The sequence below is a fragment of the Gracilinanus agilis genome, chromosome 2 (genome assembly GCF_016433145.1).
Source record: "Gracilinanus agilis isolate LMUSP501 chromosome 2, AgileGrace, whole genome shotgun sequence".
Classification (NCBI taxonomy): Eukaryota; Metazoa; Chordata; class Mammalia; order Didelphimorphia; family Didelphidae; genus Gracilinanus; species Gracilinanus agilis.
This window is the reverse complement of record NC_058131.1, coordinates 560,660,285-560,682,311: the sequence shown is the minus strand read 5'-3', so window position 1 is coordinate 560,682,311 and position 22,027 is coordinate 560,660,285. Positions and strand designations below refer to the sequence as shown.

The 22,027-nt window shown below is 38.5% G+C and overlaps 1 protein-coding gene across 1 annotated transcript in view; it reads right to left on the bottom strand.

Moving 5' to 3' along the window:
* Window positions 1–18,718, bottom strand: part of CGNL1 (cingulin like 1) — a 204,595-nt gene extending 185,877 nt beyond the window's left edge. Inside the window, exon 1 of the mRNA XM_044665301.1 lies at window positions 18,594–18,718. The gene's annotated coding sequence lies outside the window, so the exon portion shown is untranslated. The remainder of the gene's footprint in view (window positions 1–18,593) is intronic.
* Between the last annotated feature and the right edge of the window lie 3,309 nt (window positions 18,719–22,027).

Here is a 22,027-nt window from a genome sequence, read left to right as displayed (position 1 = left end):
GCCCCAATAACCCTGGCATGCAAAGTTAATTTCAATGTTCATTTCAAGGGTCATTAGAAACACTGAATGAGAAGGTGGAGAAAGAACACTCATCAAAAAAAGTCCTTAAATCCGTGAAGAAAAATAAATCGCACTGCTTACAAACAAGAGCTGACTTCAGGGGGGTCAAAAGGGGCCTGGCTGACAAAAGCAGAAGCTCTAGTGGTCAAAAGCCTAGAAATAACAGAACTGTGGCTAGTTCTGGGCACTAGATTTTAGAAGGGACACTTGATAATCCAGTCATAGTCAACAGAGTGTTAAATAACCAAGATGGTTAGGAGACTCCCAATCATGACTTTAAAAGTCTAGTTAAAATTAAGGTCATGGATCCCTTTGGAAGTCTGAGAAGCTAAGCAACTCCTTAGAATGTTTTTAAAAACATAAAATAAAATACAAAGGATTCTAAAGGGCACCAATTATATTAAAATAGTTATCAAAATATTAATTTTAAAAGTTCATGGACTGGGTGGGGACAGTTAGGCAGCTCAGTGGATTGAGAGCAAGGCCTAGAGACAGAAGGTCCTGGGTTCAAATCTGACCTCAGATACTTCCTAGCTGTATGACCTTTGGCAAGTCACTTAACCCCCATTGCCTATCCCTGACCGCCTTGGAATCAATACACGGTATTAATTCTAAGATGGAAGGTTAAGGTTAAAAAAAAAATTCATAAACCTCATGTTAAGAACCCTCAGTTTAAGGAATTAAGAATACTTAGACTAAAGAAAAGAATTCTTGAGACAGTTAGGAAAAGTAATGAAAACTGTTTTCTTAAATATTTGAATGATTTGATTTATTCTCTTTGACCTTAGGGTACTAGGTGGAAATTGTAGGGAGATGGATTTCATTTCAAATGAAGAAGGAAACACCTAAGCCATTAATTAGCCCTGCCCCAATATGGGATGAGCTGTCTTGGTATTATAATGAGTTTCCTATCACTAGAAGTCTCAAGTAGTGCCAGATCACTGCCCAAAGAGGCTGAGTAGAGGAGTAAGGCTTTAAGTAGGGATTGGGCTGGGTGACCTTTGAGATGTCTTCCACCTCTAAGATTCCATGATTCTCATACCACTTTCCATGTACTTGTGTTTTACAATATGGCTCCCTCACTTTACATATGAAGAAACTGGGGCTTAGAAAAAGGTAAGTAACTTTCAGATGGTCACACAGCTAGTATTTTAGGTGCATGAGAGAGAATTTGAACTTCAGTCTTCCTGACTCCTAAGTCCAACACTCTATCCACTCACTGTATTAATTCAATATTCAGCTTTCAAAAAAATAAGAAAAACGTTTACTTGGATACTGTTTTTAAATTTACAAAGTGCTTTCATGGCACTCAAATAATTAGGCTTCTGTGGTATGCCTGACACAATATTAAAAATAAATTCACATGTATACAGTGTATGTCAAAAGTCTTAGTGTTCTAAGAATTTTGGACCACCCTATCCAGCACTTTAAAAGCTACAGAGCACTTTGCCCATGAGAGAGACAAAATGCAAGTAAATCAATCACCATTTTCTCTATTTTTTTTAAGTTCTATTGTCTTTGCCTCTACATTGAGGGTACTTAACATTCAAATCATTCTCCTTTGGGGAAAGCTCTGTAAGAGCAGGTACTGTCTTTCACTTTCTTTGTATCCCCAGCACTTACTTGGCACTGTGTCTGGCACTTGGTATAGGTGCTTAATAAATGTCTGTTAACTAACTTAAATAATTTGCCCATGGTTACATTTATGGTAAGTGTCTGAGTCAAGACTTGAACTCAGTTCTTCTGGCATTCTTCCCATTATGCTTATGAAGAATTCAATAAGATGCAGCCTTTTGAGGAGTTTATAAACTTGAAATATAGCATAAAAAACAACTAGGAACTAATACCATACCTAGAGCAGCATTCTATACAAATGTCATGTTGAGTTATGAAGTGTAGGTTTTCAAAAGATAAGCTTTAAGGTGTTATTAATGTGATGATACAGACAACTGGAAGCAACAACCTCTGATAGGAACGAAAACTTCAGATGAGCCATAAAGGTCAAGTAGAACATGGGAAAAGAGAGCAGAAGGAAGGAAATGAAAGAATGACAGAAGCTTCAGAGGCCAAAATAAGCAGTGGAGGGCAAGGAAAGAGACAAAAATGGACAATGAAGAAATAAACTGGAATAGTGCATTTATTTGTACTTAGGAGACACTTTCCAAATAAAATATTAAGTGCCTGCTGATCAATAAAATCCAACCCTCAATGAAAACATTTCTGAAATACAGCATCAAGATTACCTTTTAACTGGACTAAGACTTTCAGAACACCCTTTTTTAAAAAAAACTCTTACTTTCTAACAGAAGAGTATTAAGGGCTAGGCAATTGGGATTAAATGATTTGCCCAGGGTCACAGAGCTAAGAAGTGTGAACCCTGAATTCTCCCAACTCCAGGCTTAGCCTTATACCTATGTTATAGCAATTTCTTAAAAGACTATGTAGGGCAAATTAATCAACTTACTCTTTCCTTAACAATTAGCTATTTTACAATGTACTAAAATCATCATTGTGAATACCAGTTATGGCAGGACCATTCCAGAAAGTGAATGCATTTTTTAAAATAATTAATGAATTGCTGATGTGAATTTGCTTTCTCATTTGTCTCTTTCTTTAAAAGGGAAAGGCAGATAAATTCTGGTTGAAGGCTCCATTCAATTTTATTTTGGTGAATTAGCATTTTAGCATCTTTTATTGGGCAGAGTGGTAAAAGTAGAAAGTGCCAAATCCACAAAACCAAACCACAACGAAACCTCACTCAATAAGAGGTCAGGATCTTGGAATTTGTGATCATTAGTCCAGGGAGGAAACAAGTTTTTACTATCAGCAAAGAAAAGCTTTTGCTAAGCAACCATTTTTCTTAGTCTAATAGTATAAACAACAATGAAATGGGGTAAGATCAAGTCCAAAAGAGGTTAACAAGTTCTAATGATTTTTACACCTTACTTATTTGTATGTAAATGACCTTAAAATTATAAACAGATCTTATCTATTCACTAAAACAGTCATTTAGAGTAATTTAATGGTGAGGCCAAAAACCCACACATACCTCAAAACTCCTGAGGGCATCACAAGCAGAGTTCAGAGCAATAACTGAATCTAGTCATAATAATTGGCTTTATAGAGTACTTTATGGTTACTTTAACTACATTTATCACATCCCAGAAGCAGCAGCTAAGGAAAAACATTGGCTCTATAATCAGAGGGCCTGGGTTAAAATCCCAGGTCTGACACCACCTATGTGACCTTGAATAAGTCACTTAAATCCCTTAAACCTCGATTTCCTCATCTATAAAAAATGACAAGTAATTGGACATCTTTCTTAGTTCCAAATCCATAATCCTATAATTTCATCCAGAACAGACTTTTGAGGTAGGTAATCCAAGTACTATTATTTATTAAAGTTTAAGAGTTAATAAATTAAGTTCTCGCTCTGTGCAATGCATTGTTCTACACTCTGGGAATCCAGAAACAAAACAATATGGGCCCTGTCCTCAAGAACCTTACACGCTAAGGGGGGAGCAGGAAAAGTAGAAGAATTTAAAACAAAATAGTAATAATTTTATATAGTACTTTAAGGCTTGTAAAAAGCTTTACAAAAAAAATTAATTCACAACTCTGGAAGGTAGATGCTATCATTACTCCCATTAAATCTGAGTTAGGTGTAAGTGCCCAGAGTTACCTAACTTATTAAGGATGAGGTTAGATTTGAACTCAAGTCTTCCTAAATGTACATTCAGTATTCTATCCACCAGGCTACTGACAATTATAGGCTTGGATACTCAGAGTATTCATGGTATATCAAAGAGAAGGAAAACATAAGGAAGAATGAAAAAATAAAAGTAAGAAAATGCAAATAAAATGTTATAGGAAAATGAACAAAGAAAAGATGACTTTCAGTTTTGGTCAAGTCTTCATGGAGGAAGTAACCTCTAAACTGGGCTTTGAAGAAAAAAGAGTTCCATGGAGAATAAGAGAAAGTGTATGTGACCCAAAGGTACAACTAGGAGAGTTATGTCAATAGATGACAGAATGTTGGAGCTGGGAAACATCTTACACGGCCTTTAATTACCAATGATAAAACTGAGGCCCAGAGAGAGAAGTGAGATGCCCTTGTTTAGGGTCACAAAGAAGGAAGAGAGCCAAGATGAACAAAGCAGAGTGTGAGAAGTAAGCTGAATAAAGCTGAAGAAGTAGGATGCTGCTAGACTGGGGGGAGCCTTCTTATCAATGCTAGCCTAAGGAATTTGTACTTTATCTAACATGACAACAAGGAAGAACCTACTCTAAGTAAGCAGAGATCTGGGTTATTCATTTTTGAAAGTTTCTTCAAAAACTGTTTAATTTTTTTAATTGGCACTTTAAAATGTAAGATTCCCATTATCTGGAAAATTCTCTTAACCTGGAACAGTACAATTCTGAAGGACACCAGATAAATTAGGTACTATCCTGCCCTATAACCCTACTTTTAACTTTTTAGACCGGACTTTCCCACATTCAATTCCTTGCATAGAGTCCAAGCCTGGGAGGATCTCCTTTCAAATCTTGTCTCAAACACTTCCCAGGAATGTGACACCCTGAAAGTCACTTATAACCACTATTGCCTCATCCTTGCCACTCTTCTGTCTTAGAATTGATATTTAGACAGAAGGTCTAAAAATCTGAGTTTTTAAAATTAAAAAATTTCTATACAACTAAAATCTGTATCCAACCCACTCAACCAACAAGCAGTCTGCCCCTAAAGAGAATGAAGTGTGAATAAGGAAATTAGTAATACTAAACAGCTCAATTTGATACAAGGCAAGCAGTCTAATGTTAAAACTTATCCTGTGGATCAGTTCATCCCCAAGAAAAAAAAGTGCTGTGCACCTGAACTCTGCACGTGAATCCAAAACTTAAAAAAAAAAAAAAAAAAAAAGCCTTCTGGTTGCTCCTCTGATAACAATGGCACATTATAACATCCAGAAAGAATAAGGAGACTCCTTCAGTTATGAATCCATTTGCAAGTTTGTGTATGCAGATAACTCTGAACAATAAATACATTATGCACAGACTCAAAACAGGAGACTACTGATCTTTCCCTAGCCACCAGAAGAGGAAAATAAATAAAAGATGACTAACATGCATTTATCCAGGAATTGACCATATTTGTTTAAGTGTAACACATTCCCCCATTCCTACACTGTTGATGGTTTTTCTCTACCCCTTTTCCCTCAGGAACAACTAACTGGGCTGCCAACAGATCTCCTTCTGAGGAAACTGATTCGAAATCCACATTAAGATGGAATCATAGACATCTTGGTAAGAGTATAACAGTTTCTCTCTTTTTAAAACATTTTCATTTGATTCTTCTTTTAATACTTTGTGGGACACAGATTTGAGGGCCAGAGATTCTTCCTTTAATGTTTTGGGGGTTAATTAGTCATTTTACAGATAAGGAAGCTTAAAAACCAGAGACTTGCCCAAGATCAAGAGATCCCAAGCAAGTAGCAGATCTTGGATTCAAACTCATGTTGGGTCATTCATATATATCCATTCACTAAACACTTTTTAAGTGCCTATTGAATATTATGCACTGGGGAGCATTCAAGTTTTAGATGATAATCAATCCCTGTCCTCAAGGAGAATACTTATAAATCTACTCAGGGTAAGATTTAATGAACACAGGTAATAATTTAATGAACACAGGCAACTATAATAAACAATATTCATAGGATCATCCACAGAGCCGGATGAGGCCTCAGAAATAATCTAGTCCACTTCCCTTAATGTACAGATAAGAAAAATGAGGAAGTGACTTGTTCACAGTCATGAAAATAATAAATGCAAGAGCTAGGATTTGAACCTAGGTCCTTTCTTTAACTCACCCTACTTTCCCCAGTCCTACTTTGCATTTCAGGCAGGTGCTTAATAAATGCCTTTGAAATGGAATACATTTGAATGAAAGTATTCCAGAGGAGGTATAGAACAAAATGCTATGGGAGGTTCAAAGGTCCAAGATGCATGACAATTATTCTATTATGAAAGAAGATCCTAGAAAATACCATAAAGTAGAAGGTGTCCTACTTTCTAGGACAAACTGAAGGATCATTAAAAAAAGAGAGAGAGAGAGAGAGAAATTACTGCTTATTTCTTTACTTTCTTTTTAAACCCTTAACTTCCATCTTGGAATCAATACAGTATATTGGTTCCAAGGCAGAAGAGTGGTAAGGGCTAGGCAATGGGGGTTAAGTGACTTGCCCAGGATCACACAACTGGGAAGTGTTTGAAGCCAGGTTTGGATCCAGGACCTCCCCGGCTCTGGATCTGACTCTCAATCCACTGAGACACCCAGCTGCCCCCTACTGCTTATTTCATAAGTATTTCAAGTCTAATCTTTCACATTTACAGACAAAGTAACAAGGCATAACTAAATATGTGATTTGCCCAAGATCACAGAGATAGTAAGTGACTATAAGATGCAAACTTGAGATCTTTCTGACTTCAAATGTATAGCATTCTATCCACTATTATCACACTGCTTCCCTAAACCAGTCTCCGAACCATCAATTTATTCCTCCTCAATTCTAGCCTGGCTGCTCCTATCAAATGAATATTCCATGTATATAGATATGATTACTTCATTGTTCTGCTCAACAGCTTTTAAAAGCTTACTAATGGTTGGGAGGAAGAAAAAGCTCCTAGATATACCCTTACATGGCTGCTTCTTCCCTTCCCCAACCCTAAATCTGGTTAAACTCAGATTGTGTTGTCAGTCTCAAGTTCAGCAGGCACTAGTTGGCAGCACCTCCACCTAAGCAAGTTTGGCCAAGGGACAAAAGAGGAAAAATGATGAGTTAGAAAGAAACACTATGGGGGCAGCTGGGTAGCTCAGTGGATTGAGAGCCAGGCCTAGAGACAGGAGGTCCTAGGTTCAAATCTGGCATCAGGCACTTCTGAGCTGGTTGACCCTGGGCAAGTTACTTGACCCCCACTGCCTACCCTTACCCCTTTTCTGCCTTGGAGCCAATACACAGTATTGACTCCAAGATGGAAGGTAAGGGAGGGAGGGGGGAGAGGAAGGAAGGAAGGAAGGAAGGAAGGAAGGAAGGAAGGAAGGAAAGAAAGAAAGAAGAAGGCTAATCTTGGAGTCCAACACCTTAGCTTAGGAGTCTTGGCTCTAACACAGCCAAACTGTGTAACAATCCTGGGCCTCTGACCTATTTAATGCTCTGTGAGCCTCAGTTTCCTCATCTATAAAGTAAGGATAATAATACCTGTACTAGCTTCACCATAAGACCACTGCGAGAAAAGTGCTGGGGAAACCACAAAGCATTATATTAACCTGACTTGTCATTATTTGTAAAGGCAAGTTAATTGCTCCTTGAGCCTGTAAAGTTTGCCTGAATGTCCCATATAGGAATACATATGCTTCAACTTGAACAAAGCAGAACGTACCAGTAGCACAAGACTAGAACCAACAAGTGAAAAAAGATATAGTCCCTGCCCTCACAGAATTCAGTTTAGTGGGGAAATGAGACCTAGATAAAAGATAAAGACACAACTAAAATATAAAATAAATGGCCAAGAGAAGTATAAACAAAACATTACAGATGATCTGGAGGTAAAAGTCATTATTGACCACGAGATCAGATGCTTCAAGGAGGACATAACACCTGAGCTAGGCATTAAAAGATGAGTAAGATTTCAACAGGCTGAGATGGACAGAAGGAAGGGGTTTGAGTATTCCAGGCACAAGGAACAATATGAGCAAAATAACAAAAGCAGGGCAATATGGAATATGTACAGGGGATAGTGAACAGTCTAGTTCAACTAGACTATAGGGCAGCTAGGTGGCACAGTGCCAGGCCTGTGGTAAGGGTTCCAGCCTCAGATATCTACTAGCCATGTGACCTTGGGCAAGTCATGTAACTCTTTAACTCAGTTTCCCTTTCTGTAAAATGAGCTGGAAAAGGAAATGACAAACCACTCCAGTATCTTTGCCAAGAAAATCTCAAATGAGATCATGAAGAATAGGACACAACTGAACAACAAAAAGGCCTTAGTGTATGTGGAGGGAAGTGGTGGTTTGAGGTAAGATAGGGCTTTGCCAGTTTGTAGGGGAGCCTCCAATACTAGAAAAAGAAGTCTAAGCTTTATTTTACAGACAACAGGGAGCTAATGAAAATTTTTGAGACTTTAAGAAAGAGACAATCAAATCTATAAATAAGGAAAATTCACCCAACTGCATTATGAAGGTCAAATTTAGGAGAGAAAAAGTGGAGGTCAAAGGGAGAGAGCAAGGGGCAAATACAGTGGTGTACTAGGTGGCAATTTGGGTTTGGATAAAGATGGCAGCAGCAGGAATGGAAGAGAGGAGAAGAAAAGGGATGGGAAAGGAAGAAAGGTTAGAAAAACTCAAGGTTAAATGACAGTTTTATAAATGCTTTGGAGGATAAGTGACAAGGGAGGGGAGGGGAAGGCATGTTAGAGAAACTGTGGAGGTTCAACAACAGAACATCATAAAGGATTTGGGAGAAGGGTAACATGTAAATCTGCATCTCCCCCTAACACTTATGAAGTACCCAATAAATATATGTCCAAGGAAGAAGAATGAAACAAATCCAGATTGTGCTACTTGTTTGCTGGTCTTATGACCTTGGGCAAATTAGTGAAGTCCCTGGCCTCAAGTTTCTTCATCTGTAAAAAAGAGGGAGTTGAATTGGAGTCCCTTCCATCTTCCCACAGGGGGAGAGGCCAGGAGGGTAGATTAGGAAAACAGAAAAACAAAACTTCAATTCAATATTTATTAAGCACCTATTTTATGAGACACATCCGGAAGGCTATAAAGATTTTTTTAAATGACAAAGACCGTATCACAAAGGAACTTGCATTCAATTGATTTTAAACATGATGGATAGTAGTGCCACTGACAAATCAGAAAGTCAGAAGGAGCACAGATTCTTGGGGAAAGACAATTCAATTTGGACATGTTAAGTTTCAAGTGGCCATCTAGATGAAAATATTCCAAAGAAAATATGAAATATAGGGCAGAAACTTTGTAGACAAAAATTTGGAAATCATCTGCATAAATATATTGAGAAATGAGATTGCTAAGGAAGGTAATGTAGAGAAAGGAGAGAAAAGAGAGCAAGAACAAAATCTTGGGAAATATTATGGGGAAATAAAGAAGGTGAAGTAAGGCAAGAAAAGAAGACATAGAAGTAGTAGTCAGAGATGTAAAAAGGCAAGTAGGAAGTCTAGCAAGTCAAAGGAGGAAAGTATGTACAAAAGATGGGGACAATTAACCAATTAATTGTGCAGGCAGTGAGAGTTGTGATTTCACAAAAGCTGGAAATTCCCTCCACCAAGTCAGACCAGAAAAATCTGTAACTTATGCCTGGGGCATGAGAGGATAAGTGACTTACCAAGAGTCACATAAGCTAGTATGTGTCAGAGGTCACATTTGAATCTAGGACTCTTCCTAACTTCAAGGTCACTATCCACTGGCCCATGCAGCCTTTCTTTATAGTTGATGGTATCTACTAACATTTCCTTATAATTTTGAAATGCAAGAAAGCTTTTTTCTTCTATTAGCTAATAAATTTACAATGGGCAACTGAGTACCTGATCCACAAGAAACAATATAAATGAACAAGGGTACCAAGAGAAACATAGAAATAAAACCAAAAAGTCCTAGTCACACTAACAGGAAATAAAAAAGTATTCTGGAATATCTTTCTAGACCAATACTGGATGGCTTTTTTTTTTTTTTTGGCCTGATAGGCCAAAAAGGGAGGGGGAAAATATGGAGTCAAATAAAGTTCCTTTAGAACAAAGGTTCTTTACCTTTTTTGTTTCACGAACCCTTTTCATGGCAGTCTGGTGAAACTGACAGTAAACTAAGAAGAGGTCCAATAACTAAGGTATGGCTGAACAAATTGTAGAATATGAATATGATGGAATACTACAGTACTCTAGGAAATAGATGATTTCAAAAAGAATGGAAAGAGGGGGCAGCTGGGTAGCTCAGTGGATTGAGAGCCAAGCCTAGAGACAAGAGGTCCTAGGTTCAAATCTGGCCTCAGACACTTCCCAGCTGTGTGACCCTGGGCAAGTCACTTGACCCCCATTGCCTACCCTTACCACTCTTCTGCCTTGGCTCCAAGGCAGAAGGTAAGGTTAAAAAAAATGGAAAGACTTTTATAAACTGATGAATAATGAAATAAGCAGAACCAGGAAAAGTTTATACAATAACATTGTGTAAAGAAGTGATTTTGAAAGATGTAAGAATTATTGTCAACATAATGACCATCCAGGCTTTTAGAACTCATCATGAAACATGCTATTCATGACAGAGAGGTGGAACAGAATGTGTGCAGCAGAGGGAAAGAGAAAGAGCCATATGTGTAGCTATCTATCTATCTATATACAACCACTGAGACTTTTATTTTGCTTGACTATGTACAGTTCCTACAAGAAATTTTTTTTCTTTTTCCTCAGTTGAGGGATAGGAAAAAAACAGGTTTTTTGTTAGCTCTGTGTTTTTATTCTTAATAGAAAGGTCAGGGGGTAGTGCTACAGATGTGAAATGCCGTACTTTTATATGAAATCACTATATTGTTAGTTTTATTTAACTTTTCCTGTTTTAAGAGACTTCCCACAAAGTGGGACTAATCTGTAAATGTATGTAAGTTAAAAAAAGAACATATTGATAAAAAAAATTTAAATTTTAAAGAATTAATTAATTAAAAACTTAAAAATAGAACAAGGACTTAACCTTTTTTTGTGTCATGGATCATCTTAAGCAATCTAGTTAAGCATTTGGACTCTTTGAAATGTTTTTAGTAAATGCATAAAACGAAATACATGGAATGACACAGGAAACCAATTATTTTAAAAGAGTTATCAAAATGTTTTTAAAAGTTCATAGAATTTAGATTAAGAAACTCCACTTTGGAGTTTTAGTTGAAAACTAACTACATTATTCATTCTTCACAAGACAAGCAGAAATCCCTTATTGGCCCACAAAGAATAAACTCCTCCCTGTAAACAGGAAAGTTGCCAGCTGTGTTGGCAGACATGGTACAAGTTCATAGCAAATGTACTGTGCTCTAATCCCAAACACTAGTAACTCCATGACTACCAGGTCCCTAAGTCCCTGAAAATCTTCTCCTAAATCAAAGTTCCTTAGGGTCAAATATTAAATTTATGTTCTATTGAAGTAGCAAATGCTTGCCTACAACCCAGTTTGAAGTTCCAAAATTTATCTTCCATTAATTCACACAGCTAAAATAAACACAGGATTCTAACTTTATTAGCTGCCATTCTTAAAAGTTTGAGGTAACTGTGGTTCAGTCATGTTCAGTTCTTTGTGACCCCATGGACCATGGCATGCCAATACTGTCCATGAGGTTTTCTTGGCACAGATACTAGAGTGGTTTGCCATTTCCCTCTCTAGTGGATTAAGGGCTACAAAGATTAAGTGACATGCCCAGTAAGTTTCGGAGAAAGAACTGAACTCAGGTCTTCCTGACTCCTAGCTTTATCCACTGAAGCACCTAGCTGCCATTGAAGTAATTACCATATAGGAAAGATATTTACCATAAATACCACATAAATAGGAACCCCATGTTGCCTGTGACCAGAATAACAAACATAAATTGGAGAACTTCCTTCATGGAATAGTTATAGATAATCACAGCTCCATATGTCTGGAAGGAATTTGGTGAGGACATTTTACCCAGCCCCAGACCCTGAACAGTATTATATTCAGTTTTCTTAGTGGTTCATCTATTAGTAGAGTTCTTGACCCATGAACTCATTTTCCAATATACTTTTATAACTATTTCAATATAATTGGGTTTTCTTTGTAATGCTGTCTATTACTTTATGCTCTTAAAAACAGTATTCTGAGAAAGGACCCACAGGTTTTTACCCAATTACCAAAGGAGATCATGATACAAAAAAAGTTCAAGAATCTTTATTTTCTTTCTATCCAACAAGGGGGAAGGGAAACCACCACCAACTATACACACAAAAAAACTTTTCTCAAGAATGTGCTCTAATATATAACCCTTCACCACTGAACACACTGGTGTTTCATCAGTTTCAATATGGCACCTCACCTCTACATTTCCCCATTTCAAATAATATTAGTTGACTGACAGAGAAAACTTATTTTCATTCTTAAGCAGGGAATATCGGGTAATGTGATACATAACCATCCAGGACTAGTAAAATACACAGACTCAATCTTATACTCCAAAAAGTCTGTTGGATTCTTCCTTCATGTGACATTCTGTACTCCACACCTAGCTCCCTTGTAATGTAGAGCCAGTATGAAACAATCTTCTAAATTTCAATGCACTAAAGATAGGCTTTTTCAATATTCATTAGTCAAGTCATTTACAAGTGAATCTTAGCAAACTAAGAAAGTATTATATACTCTGTTTCCTTCAAAGTTAGGTTCAAACACACCTGCTACATGAAGACTTTTCTGATCCTCTTCAGCTACAACTGCCTTCCCCCTAAAATGATTTTGCATGTATATTTTATATTTCTTGTTGTTGTTCAATCATTTTCAGTCATGTTTGACTCTTCATGACCCCTCTGGGATTTTCTTGTTGAAGAGACTGGAGTAGTTTGCCATTTCCTTCCCCAACTCTTTTTACAGATGAGTGAGGAAACTGAGGCAAACAGGGTTAAGTGACTTGCTCGAGATCACATAGCCAGTGTCTGTAGACAGATGTGTATGTGTTTGTGTATGTGTGTGTATATATCATATATGTATGCATATAGATGTCTGTGGGTGGGGTGTAACATATACCCAAAAGTCTTAGTGCAGTTTAAAGCTAGTTAAACTTAAAATTATCAAAGCTTAAAAATAAAGTAAACCTTTTAGGAATACCCTATATTTATGAGCTATACTTGTAAGCTCCTAGAGGACAGGGTCTATTTCCTTTTTGTCTTTGTATCCATAGTGTCCAGCACCTCGTAGGTTGTTTTGATCAACTCGGATTATTATTACTTTTGTACACTGTCTTACACAGAATAGATGCTTAATAAAAAAAAAAAATTTTTTTTTGGTGAATTGGAGCAATAGTTTGTCCTCAGTGGCCTAACTGCTCCTTTCTTTGCCCTTTCTCCTCCTACCAGCACCCATTGTCTCTCCCATTCACACTATCAAAATCTGTTTGGGGGATGGAGGGTAGATATGGCATCAGTCAATTACAACTCTGAGGAACTTAAGACAATGAGTTACCTCTCCTGGGATATTTATATTATATTCCTACCTCAAGGCTGAAAACAAAGCTTTGTCTCAAAAGGAATTTCAAACTTCAGAGTGAAGTGGGAGGCTGGTGGGGTGGGGTGGGGTAGGGTGGAGTAGGTTGGAGTGGAGGGGGAGTTGGGGGTGGGGGAGGGGGAGAATGAAAAGCTGTAGTACTAGTTAAATCAAACTCTGTAGATTTATTAACTTTTCCATTCACACTTTGGGCTCTGATGCTACTATTGGCAACAAGCCTCTCATTTTCTACTATTCCTTTCCAGGAGTTTTATTAGATAAACAGTTGTCTGGATAACATCATTGTCAGATGCCAATAGAACTTTACAGAATGCTTCAAATAAATTCTCTGCAAATCCAATTTGCTAGTGACTCTTTTCCTTTCTTTTTCTCACCTTACCTTACCTGTAAAATGGGGAGAATAATCTTTCTATTACCAGTTTCCTGGGTCTCCAATGAGAATCAAATGAAATGATTTATGTAAGTTCTTTTTAAAATCTACATAAACATCAGTTCATGTTACGATCCTTAAGCTGCTGTCAACTTTTGGGCTATTCTACAGATCATTAGCATTAGGACCAGACAAGGAAAATGAGAGGAAAAGTAAAACTCAAAAATAAAAAATCTAACTCTGTTCTTCCATGGGAAGGTAGATCTATTCCTTCAAGAACTAAGAGTCACTTTCTAAAAAGTCTACATCATCTAACAGGATAGCCTCCTCAAGAGAAGGAACCTGGCAGGGACCATGTTTTTTTTAATTTGTATTCTCAGTGTTTAGTACAATGTTAAGCACGTAGCAGATTCTTTTCCCCCCTAAATCCTTACCTTCTTAGAATTAATACTGCATATTAATTCCAAGGCAGAAGTTCGACAAGGGCTAGAGTTGGAGGTAAGAGGCTTGCCCAGGGTTCACACAGATGGGAAGTATTTGAGGCCACATTTGAACCCAGGACTTCCCACCTCTAGGCCTGGATCTCTAACCACTAAATCATCTAGCTGCCCCCAGGTAGCAAACTCTTACTAAATTCTTGTCAACTGTCTACTGGTGGAAACAAAAAAAATTCAGGATTTCCAGCCTGCATTCAAACTTTGCTACATAATATCTGTATAATCCTAGATAAGTCACAACCCTTCTTTTTGTTTCCTCATCAAGAAAATAAGGAGACTAAACTAAGGTGGTATCTGAGGTCCCTTCCAGTTCTAAATCTAGCTTATTTCCTTCCCATTCACCTCTTCATTCTAATCACATTAGTGCTATAAAATCAATGTTTATACAGTTCTGTCAGGTTATCACAGATTCAGAACTTAATTTCAATCTTTCAGGGAACTCTACCTTCATCTGTGGGGGTATTTGCATCCACCAGGAGTAATCTCAATAGACCAAACAAATAGTTTCTAAAAGCTGCTGTGGCCAAAAAATACATCACCCTTCTCCATCCTGGTGATGCATATGACCTTAGCTAGGCTAGATCTAGGACAAGAGACATGCTATCCATCATTTGCTTATACTTGAAGTCTTTCCAGGTTGGTATAACTTACCAGAGATCTTCCTCTGTTGGCATAGCCTTCAAGAATGAAGGATCATTTCCATACCACAATGATGTATCAGAATAGGACTTTAGTGGAAATCAAACTTACATATTATTTTCAAATGCCCTTTTGCCAAAATGTTTTGGGAAGTTCACAGTATAATTGTTATCTTTAGGTTGTAATGCTCATACACGAAGAGATAAGATGATATGGTAAAGAGAATGCTGGATTTGGAGTCGAAGAAGTTCAAATCTGTTGCTACTATTTTTGTGATACTGGGCAAGTCATTTCCTTCCTCTGTGACCTTAAGAAAATCACTTTCCTTCTTTGCACCTCAAGTTCCACATCTACAAAATTGAACAGGATCGGTTGTTTTTAACCTGTACTTTGGGGAAATTTTGAATTTGTTTTTTTTGTTGTTACTATTAAATTATTTCAGTCATATCAGACTCTTCATGACCCCATTTGAGGCTTCTTAGCAAAAATACTGGAGTGGTTTGCCATTTCCTTCTTTAGTTCATTTTACAGATGAAGAAACTGAGGCAAACAGGGTAAGTGGCTTACCTAGAGTCATATAACTAATAAGTATCTGAGGCTGGACTTAAACCCAGGCCTTCCTGACTCCAGACCCAAAGTCTGCCCTCTGCACCACCTACCTGCCCTATGCCACCTAAATTTGTTAATTATTTTAATATATTTTTTTTGTAATGCTCCATATTTTATTTTCTTCATTTAGAAACATTATTCTCAGGGGCAGCTCAGTGGCACAATGCTAGACCTGGACTTCTGAGAACCTAGGTTCAAATCTGGCCTCAGATATTTCCTAGCTGTGTGATCCTGAACAAGTCACTTAAACCCCATTTGCCTATTCCTTCCCCTTCTGTCTTTCAAGTGTTCTAAGAAAGTAAAGGTTTAAAAAAATAAAAAATAAAATAAAAATATTATCCTGAAAAGAGATCCACAGTTTCCCAAAACTCCCAAAGGGTTTGAGACACTAAATAAAAGCAGCTAGAGGGTGAAATAACTGGGACACTGGATCAAGAAGATTTTATTTCATATCTAACTTCAGATACCGAGTGCCTGAGTCACTTTACCTATGTCTGCCTCAATTTCCTCATTTGCAAAATAGGGATAATAATAGCACCTAATTCCCAGAACTGTGAGGATCAAATAAAATTATATTTGTAAATAGCTTTGCAAAAAACCTTAAAGTATTCCATAAATACTAATTATAAAAAAAGTTAAGAACTCCTGAACTACTTGTATATACACATATAGCCCTTTAAATACTGCAAAGTGAATGATGAAATATTATCATCCTCATTTTACAAACTAAGGCATCTCTCAGAAATCTTCAAACTCTAACATCCTCTAATTCCTAGGTATAGAGCATATATATATATATAAGAACCTTTCTTAAATTTAAAATGGATAAGTATATTTTGGGTTTTTAACCAAAAGTCTAACACAATTTGATTCTGTTGTGGGGGGAGGAGTACCCACACTTTCCAGGTTGTCTTATTCTCTAAAGGTTAAGTATTTTGATCTAAGGTCATATTATGCTACTATAATTTCCATATAACCAAGACAATTAAATGAACTCCCACAAAGACCCATTTCTAGAAATAAGGCAGACTATGTGGGTGGAGGGGGTGGTAAGGGGGTAGTGAAGGAAAGCAATGAGAGGGAGGGGGAAAAGAAACCAAGAATACCACAACTTACATAAAATTAAAAGAAAATTAATTTCATTCTGCCACTATTATAAATTTGGCAAGCTAACTAGAAGGAAGCATGGGCATTTGTTTCTAGAGGGCATTCTCTTGAATAAAGTATGTCATCCAATTGCTAACAAAAATGCAAATAATACAGTTCTATGTATTGGTTTAAAAAACATCTTCCCCCCAGTTCTAGGTAGAAATCAGTCTATGGCTAGCAGTCTAACAGTAAACAACTGCACAGGAAAACAGAAAATTAATCTAGACCCAAATAAGCTGATGCTAGAAGCAAAAATACCAAAAATGATGTTTGTAAAGACACTACTTTTGTTAAATTGGCTTTTAAAAATGTAATTTTTCCATAAGCTTTTTATATCTCTATAAGTCAGTTATATAGGCTAGAGCCATCAAATTTTATCCTTGGCCTCTAGCAAACATTCATGATCTTTGTAAGGTATTATTTCAAAAACAAGCATAAACCAGTGGTATCCTTTATTTAAAAAAAGAAAAATGTATTATATTCAGTACAAAAGAGACCATTAGCCCACCCAGAATAAGTTAAGCACATTCATGCAGGTCAGTGACACAAGATTATTCTCCAAAACCTTAAGGATCTCATTAGTCCTCACTTTGGAGGATAAGTGTAAGACCCTAGAATCCATGGAGGGAGTCCCAAAGATCTGAAGGATCTCTAAAATGGTCTTACTCCTTTCCCTTTAATTTGAAAACCTTTTAACTGAATGTTAACTTCATGTTACCCTGATTTTCTAAGAAATGGGATAATCATATATATTATAACGTTGTTTCTGTTGAGGGCAAATCGTTCTAATTCAACCTCTCCCACCTGTCCCTATAGAAAAGTACAGGGATATTTACTACACAGAGGTAGGGAAAAAAGGTACCTAAGGGAAGGATGCCATCAACAGTTTTCAACCTTGTCCCACTAACCAAGAGGCCTTTTCTGCAAGGAGACAATTTTTATGGGTAAGTCATGACATTAACCAAAACCACAGTTTATGAGGTGTGGCTAATAAAGTAATGTGACTGATTTTCTTGTGTGGCTCAGAAACTGTTTCCGAAGACAATTTCAAAAGAGGAGCTCCAAAAATGTTTTAAACAATGGCAGAGTGGATGGAATAAGCCATATACATCCAAAGGGGACTGCTTTGAAGGACAGCACTCATTTGATTGTAAAAGTTTTTATGTGATTGCTTAAATTTTTTTTTCAGTCCAACTCTAACACTATAGTTACAGTGCACGATGTAATCTGGAAAATTTCCTAGGAAAGTCAGGGATAGGGCAAAAATGGGGTAGGAGCCTTCCCAGCAGACAGTAGGGAAGAAAGGGATTTAAAATCCTTTCGTTTTAAAAACTGGCTTGGACAGAACACTAACTCACGAATCAGGACCAGACAGGCCAGAGGGGAAAGGGCACCACCAGGACTGAAGTTCCTTCCCTCAATACACCTCCTGACCCAGAGCAATCACGGATGGGTAGAATCCAGGTTGGGGGAAAGGGACTGAGGACATCTTCTTCCCTGTCAGGAGGCTTGGAAACTAGGAAATGAGGTCCCAACCGCATGCGTGTACTTCCAGGGACCTGGAGACCCTTCCCCACCCTCCTCAGGAAGGAAGGAGGGCTCGCTCACCAGCAGTTGCGTCCTTACGGAGAATGAGTCTGAGACGGGTCACCCTCTAGCCCTGAGTCCAACCGGGTCCGGTCACGTCCCGCCCAGGAAGCTGAAGTGGGACCCTCAGCCCCATACAGGAGCCCAAGTCAGAAAGGGAGGTAAGGGCGCGGTCCCAGGAACCCGCGCCAACCTTACTCTGCCCCTCTAGACTCCGGGTTCCAGGAGCGCCAGGCTGAGGGTAGGAGATAGGGGGAAGCTCACCTGGCGGGGGAGTGAAACCCTTCCCCCCCCCCCAAAGAGCCCAGCCGCTCTACTCCCAGCCACGAGTTCTCCCTCGAACCCAAAGCGCAAGCCCAGTCCAGTCAGCTGTAGTCCCAGCAGCAACTTCACTCACCGCCCGGGCTCCGACCCCTGACTGCCTCAGGCTTCTGCTCGGCTGGACTCCGGCTCCTGCTCCTGCCCCTACCCCTGCTCTGCTCCGGCTCTTGTTCCTGCTCCTGATCCTGCTCCAGCCACCAGCCAGCCGGGATCCAGAGCAAGAGCCCAGCTCCGTAGGGGTAATGGGGGCAGGGCAAGGAGAGGCCCCGCCCCCCTCCGAAGGAGGAGGTGCCGGTGGGGCGGGGCGGAGTGAGCCGGCTTGGGACTGGCGGCCCCTACCCCAGAGCAGCACTGGGGGCCGGCAGTCTAGACACGTGTAGACGTTTTCATCCTGACTGGGAAGTTGGAGCGTCCCCTACCCTTCTACAAAGGGTCTCCGGATCGTTGCCACCAGCCTTTCTCTCCCCGACTCCCCAGCTTACACTCATCTTCTCCCTCTATATCCCTCCCACCTTTTCACACTCCACCCGGTCCTGGCCCTAAACACTAGTTCTCTCGACCACTAAACCCTCCTCCCCCTCACACCGAATTCCCGTAGCTCTTCCCAGCAGTGGGATGGCTTTCCCACCTTCCCTCTGCCAATCCCTTCCAATCATCCTAAAGACCTGGTTCAAAAGTCACCATTTCTAGGAAGTATTCCCAAATGACCACTTGTGAGGTAGGTTACATTGGAGATTGCTTTCGTGTGTGGGCCAGACTAGAGTGCGGCTTAGGTCCCTTCCGACTGTCAAGATCTCTGATTCTGATTAAAGACACCTCACAGATCTTCTGGATCCCTGCATTTAATATTTAATGGGTATCATGCTATTCTCCAGTAGTTGAGGTAATGTTTTAAATTTCCGCCCTTTTGTATACATTTTCTCTCCCCAATCACAAATTTGAAGATCGAACCTCCCCCACCCCCACCCCCATCAAATAGAATCAATGATACCAAACTTTTGAAATGCACTTTGGCTCTGTGGTAGGTAAAAAGAATCCTAAGACTGGGGGCTTTGTCCCTACCTTCATAAAGTTGATAATCAGGTTGGCGGGCTGGTCTATAAACATCTCTGTCGCTGAATGTTTCAAGCAGGTAGGATCAACCAAAAAATATTTATTAAGCTCCTGTTATGTCCTAGATCTGCTACCTTCTTATTAAAGGCTATATAAACAAAAATGATGCAGTCCTTGACCTCAAGGAGGAACAACCTCAGGAAAGCAACAGTTACACCTATAAGCATGTACAAAATGTTAGTTAAGTGACTTTTCAAAAATAAATACATAATGGTTTTGGTGAGGGTAGATCAGAAAATGTTTCTGGTGGTGTTAGGGCAGAGCTGAACTTTGAAAGAAATTAGGGATATTAAGAAGTGGATATGAGGAGGTAGTGAATTCCTGGCATGGGGGGACAGCCAATACAACAACTGCATAACGTTTGGTAATAATAATAGTGGTGAAAGTAATGGTGGTGGTATTTTAGCATTTTAGGGTTTGTGAAGTGCTCTAATTCTGTTAATTCATTTGATCTTCAACACAATCTTATGAGCTATTATTAATATTCTCATTTTATTGATGAGGAAACTGAGGCACAAAGAAGCTAAGTGAACTGATTTAATGTACTCCATGGTTAATAAAGTTTCTAAAGATAGTAGGAAAATAATGGTAGGTATGGGATTAGAACCCATCCTAAATCCTATCAGGTAGGACGTGATGCTTCCCTTCTTCTCTTTGGGGAAATTTTTGAATTGCATTCAACATTTCTGTTGTATTTTATTAAAATGGGAAAAAAAAGGCTTAACTGATTACCCTTGTTCTCAAACTGTTATTGCCTTCCTAAAAGAGTAAGGAACAAAAAAGGCAAGTTTCCCATCGTTTAGATAATGATCTACTTGGGTGTGTTAATCTTTTTTTGGATATGATCTAGGAAGCAAGAGTCCAGAATCTCTGGCCTCCTAACAGAAAATTCTGACTGCCCAGACTTCAAGTGGAATTTTTAACAAATTTACCCTGAGTCTGTTGTCCCCACAATGATACCTTTCAGTTTACCCAAGTTTCAAGGCATTTTCCTTCACCATGTCCCAATGGTCTGAAATTTTACTACCTAGAAAAGTTGAATATTATATTCCCAATGTGTACTTCCTCTCCCAGATCACTTATGAAAATGCTCTAGTCTCATTTTAAAAAAGCAAACAATCCCAGGCACTTTAAAACCTAGAGGATTCCATATATTCTTCACACATTAGAATCCAGAATTTTCATTCAGGTGAGGTTTGGACTAGATGGGCTGGGGTGTCTTTAAGCCTTCTGGATTTCAATATGTGAATGACATCCTTTTTTGTGTGTGTTAGGTCTAAATCATCTTTTCATCTTAAACAAGATAAAAAACATAAAGCAAAAGGAACCTTACAAATAGGTCTTAGAACTTAGAAAAATGAGATATCTTCTCCCCTCCCCAATTTACAGATGCAGAAACTGACCAAAAGAAACTGTGATTTATAGATCTAGAGCTGCTAGGTGGTACAATGAATAAAGTGCTGGGTCTAGAGTCAGGAAGACTCATATTCCTGACTTCATCTGCCCTCAGACACTTATTAGCTGGGTGACGTTAAACAAGTCACTTAACCTTATTTGCCTCAGTTTCCTTATCCACTCCAAGATCTGTCAAGAAAATCCCAAACATCCAGGAAAATGTTAAAATTATGGGATGAGTCAAAAGAAAAGGTCAGAAATGGAAAAAGAGATGTGGAAGTCATAGAATCACAGGCTATAAAGACAAATTGAGCATTTATTATTTACATCACTGTGTATTTTCAACTTTGGGTATAATAGTATTTTATTTTGTGCTTTGAGATATAATTGTATATTCATCAAATCAAGGACATCTAGTGACCTACTGACAGGAGTTGCTGAAAGAGATGGGGAGAGTTAAAGGGTCAAATATAATGTTAAAGGAGTATAGTAATCATCACTGATTCTTCCCTAAAAGAATCCACAGGGGAAAAAAATGAGAAAGCCAAGGTTGTACAAAGCTTCTTTTTAAGAATTTGATATAAGGAAAGATTTCTTGACATAATTAACCCATGCACATATTTAGAAGGTTGCAGAATCCCAAAGTTTTAAGGGATTTTCAAGGCCATCTTTCATTCCCAGAATCCCAAGGCTTAAAGACACCACAGCCCATCTAGTCCAAACCTCACCTGAATGAAAATTCCCCTAGTCTTTGTTGAAAGAACTCTCTGTGAAAGTTCTGTGGGATATCACAACCTTCAGAAGTTTTGATATTGCTTTAGTTGTGAGGTGGTTTTTTTCTTATACCAAGCATAAATCTGCAGCTTTTGTGGCTCCCACCCATTGATCCTAGTTCTGCCGCTTGGGGCCAGACATCTTTCAGATTAAAAACAGATAAGGAATATACTACCCTGCCACTTCTCTAAATCACAGCTACTACCAAACCCAGCATTTTACTGGGTA